The following is a 4,203-nucleotide window of genomic DNA, read 5'->3' as shown; positions in this document are numbered from 1 at the left end:
AAAGAAACACTTTAGAAATATTAGAAATTGCATTTATCGGGGCTCACTGCATTTATAAAATAATCAAAATTTCAAACTAAATGTAACCTTGGATATCACACACACACACACACATACAGTATATATGTGTGTGTGTGTGTGTGTGTGTGTTTATGTATATGTATAATTTTGCAAGTGTGCGAACCTACAACCTCATGGCCAAAAGTATTCTGCCTTAGCCAGCTACATTAACTGGCTTTAGGCTTCGCTTGCTTTAGAAAGAGTCATTCATATTCTCATGTTCATATATATTATGAAGGCCTGGTCGAGCGCTGATGGGTTGGCGATGGGGATTAGTGTCCCGTCAACAAGGCCAATTACTCACGGGACACCCGCAATGGCATGGAAGCCTTGATGTGCCTCCATCACTACGTGCCTGGCCATACGTAGGCTATATAATTGGTGGCGTGACGGAGTAAGATGTAGTGAACACACCGCCACACCGATGTCTTATTCAGCCCATATCCATCCCCAAACACCTCCAGAAAAATCCCACAGCATAAAAACGGAGAGCTGCCAGCAGCTGAATTTCAGGGCTTAGGGGGTAGCTCCGTCAAGTTTGTCTCTACAAAGTTTGACCAACAAGATGTAAAAGCTGCTGAATTTGCTCCCGTGGCAGGCGACATTTTTGTAGAATTGTATCTTTTGACATGGCAGCTATTCTGACACTATTATGAAATAGTGCACATACACTAACTGGCTCCGCGGACGCAGCCATCTTTGATTTAGGACACCTATTCACTGTCTCGTTGCCATAGTTTGACCAAACTCCCCATCACATTCATTCCCTTTAAATAGACTCCTAATTATGTGCTGCCTAATATTTTGCCAGCCGATGTGCCTTTGTATATTATAAAGGAAAAACTAACAACCATCAGTATAATGACAGTTTTATTCTTTGCATAAAAACACTTCAATTTATTGAACACTAATTGAACACTGGGTGTATTACAACTTTAGAATTGTAATATTTATTTGGTTCTGCACTTTTTCTTGCCACAGAATTACAATCGTATCGACTGAAATGTGAAGAAGGTTTTTGCACAGCGGTGGTCACTAGCGGAGTGAACTGTGAACAGTGATAAGGTATAGCTAAGAGTGGTCCAGACTAACCTTACGAGCAAATGACTTATGGAAGGTATACTTAACTAAGAACGTTTCGGGAAACACGTATTAACGTAACGGTACAACTTAAGGTATAACTTACGAACGACGTAGCGTTAAGACGGTTTCGGGAAACGCAGCCCAGATCACTGAAATCAAAGTTCAGTATTATAGTGTAAGAATGGCAACATATCCACGTGTTCTAGTCTATTAAAATGAAACAATTCTAATCAAAAACACTTTTAAAAAGGAGTATTTACCCGAAATGTTATTTACCAGAATTTATTTAGGAAAAAAATTTAAATGTGCAGTACTGTGCACAAACAAAACTGTGGACATCAAAACGTGTAAACTCAGAGTGAGTATTTGAGCTTTTACTTTGAAACCGCGATGTATTCTCCTGAGTTTATAAATGATTTATCTTACAAATCTGATGAAATGGCGCACGTTGCGTTCCCAGATGAACGTTATAATAAACCCAAACTCACAACAACATGCAGAGATGGAGTTTGAGACCCTCCACACACGTGTAAATGATTGTGACGCATGTACTTAACCTACACGCATGTAAATAATTAAAGCTCATATACTGTATTAGAACGGCATTGCATATAATTAATTACATCGTAGCGTTTGTGAATTCACAATTATGCTTAATTATGATATTTAAATGGGTTTAATATATCATGCAGCCTTGGGAAACAGTCTAATAATGTGTTTTATGGATTCTCGTCCTTGAAATGCGCCACTTCCGGTATTTTGCCAGGTAGTCGACACGAGCAAAATGAAGTCGAGGATTTTAAAGAATCGAATAGTCGAATAAAATCGACGAATCGCGACAGCCCTACCTGGTTTAGATCTTATTTCTCTGGGCACACTCAGTTTGTCCAGCTTAAAATTTCAGATCATACTCTTCATCTGTCACCACTGGTGTTCCTCAAGGCTCTGTCTTGGTTTTCGTTGCTTTGCAGACGACACCCAGCTCTATTTGTCCTCCAAGCCAAATTCTACCCTTCCTCCTCCTGCCCTTTTGGACTGTCTACAAAAGATCAAATCCTGGTTTTCGCACAATTTCCTCAAGCTAAATGCTGATAAACTGAGGTCCTTCTCATTGACACTAAATCCAATCAGGCAAAATACAACAGCTTTTCACTTTCTATTGATAATTCTATAATCTCCCCATCTTCTCAGGTAAAGAGACTGGGTGTCATCCTTAGTCCGTTGAAACTCATGTGAACAATGTTACTTGGTCTGCATATTGCCACTTGCGAATCATCAGCCGTCTTCGTTCATTTCTCACACGCAATACCACAGCCATTCCTGTACACGCTCTAGTTACTTTGCTCATTGATTATTGTAATTCTTTCTTATTTGGGTCACCTCACAAACTTCTTCATAAACTTAAGTTGGTCCAGAACTCAGCTGCCCATATAATTACTAGAACCTCCACCATTGAGCATATCTCTCCTGTTCTTTATCATTAACACTGGCTTCCTGTTAAAGGGGAGGTCTAATGCTATTTCATGCATTCTGATTTATTTACACTGTTAAAGAGTTGGATTCTCATGCTAAACATGGCCAAAGTTTATAAAGAACGAGTTGGAAGTATGATGGAGTATTTCTGTGCCAAACACACTCTTTCAGGGTTCGTATAAGTTTCGGAAAGCTTTTTTCGAGTATGGCCTTGTATGACATTATAAAGGGCAGCATTTCTTGTATGGGCACTTCTTCCAGAAAGGCGCTCACACACATCAACCAGAGCGAGAGCAGCCCATCAACGTGCTTCATTTGGCTTACAGAAGTCATCAGCAGCGCTGCACAGGACTTGCTCGAGAAGGATTTGTCATTTTGTTTTTAGACCACGAAATCAACAATGTCCCCAAAGAAGTGTTTGTGAGGGAAAGATAACCTTGATCAGCTTCCCAAAGAACCCAGTGTTAAGGGAACAGTGGATGCCGTTTGTTTCTCCGGGGAAGCAACAGAGTTGTGCAAAATGTGTTTGATTGTTCTCAGCATTTCGGTGACAAATGTTTTATAAACAAATTAAATACAATTTAAGCCAGTAAAGTTTTTGTTCCCGTTTAATTAATGTCGATAGCACAGCTTGCAGACGACCGCTTCGCTAAAAGCTTTGCGTGCTCATGACCCTTTAGCTCCACTTGTGGGCTAAATGTCCTCGCTGGCAGGAACCAAACTCCACCAAGGTGATTTATATAAGCCACTACTACTGTGTTGTCCGTTCAAATCAAAACATGGTGGTTTCAACACCTTGGAATGGAAAGCATTCAGGGCTACGAATACAGCAAGCAAGTTTAAGTGGATGATGTACATATTTATTCAGATGCAGAAGACTGATCTTCCATAGCCCAATGTGCTGCAACCCTTGCTCATTGCTCGTCACTAAGTAAGATGGGTTTGAACACCTTTGGCTAATTGCATGCAAACTGGCGTAATTCTATTGGGCCTCAGGATTAACTTCTCAGGGCACATATTGCTCCTTAAAGGAAAAGTTAATTTCTGACCCTGTTTGGGATCAGACGTATTGCATAGTCTAAAAAGGAAACAGTTTAAACAGTGGGTCTATTTCACTTAGCATGTGTATGCACAAATTTGTGCGTGGAAGCTGTGTACAAACATTTTCACGAACAAATCATGATTCACTAAAAACGTTCATACTAAAATTTATTCCAAAATAAATGCAAAAAGCACATACATAAGTTTATCTGCCAGTTCCATGTTTTATATGGTTGTGGTTTGGTTTAGTGGTAGGCTTACTGACTGTGTTGGTTATAAAACGCTGTATAGCAGCAGAGCTCTTGGACATGCAGCAGTATTGGACACTTTAAGAGTGAAAACAGGGTTGCTTGTAATGCTGTCCTGTTTTAAGGATTATAGTGCATTCAAACACACTGTTTAGATGCTCGAGTGGCTTCATGAGCACTAGGAGGAGGTCAAAGCATTCTGGAGCACTGAACTCCACATTATCTCTCAAAGACCTTGAGGCTGTTAAGCATGAGCAGTGCAGCAGTGTGCCATTACATGCACACCAAGAAGCGCTGA

General features: G+C 40.2%; 1 long non-coding RNA gene across 1 annotated transcript in view; it reads left to right on the top strand.

Moving 5' to 3' along the window:
- The window catches only part of LOC107571071 (uncharacterized), a 19,293-nt gene extending 16,070 nt beyond the window's left edge, over window positions 1-3,223 (top strand). The window contains exon 3 of the long non-coding RNA XR_001607129.1: window positions 3,032-3,223. This is a non-coding gene — a long non-coding RNA (uncharacterized lncRNA). The remainder of the gene's footprint in view (window positions 1-3,031) is intronic.
- Window positions 3,224-4,203: the final 980 nt, after the last annotated feature.

The sequence above is a fragment of the Sinocyclocheilus grahami genome, unplaced genomic scaffold (assembly GCF_001515645.1).
Source record: "Sinocyclocheilus grahami isolate Dianchi unplaced genomic scaffold, SAMN03320097.WGS_v1.1 scaffold1546.1, whole genome shotgun sequence".
Lineage (NCBI taxonomy): Eukaryota > Metazoa > Chordata > Actinopteri > Cypriniformes > Cyprinidae > Sinocyclocheilus > Sinocyclocheilus grahami.
The sequence above is the reverse complement of the archived record's forward strand: the minus strand, read 5'-3'. Positions and strand labels throughout refer to the sequence as shown.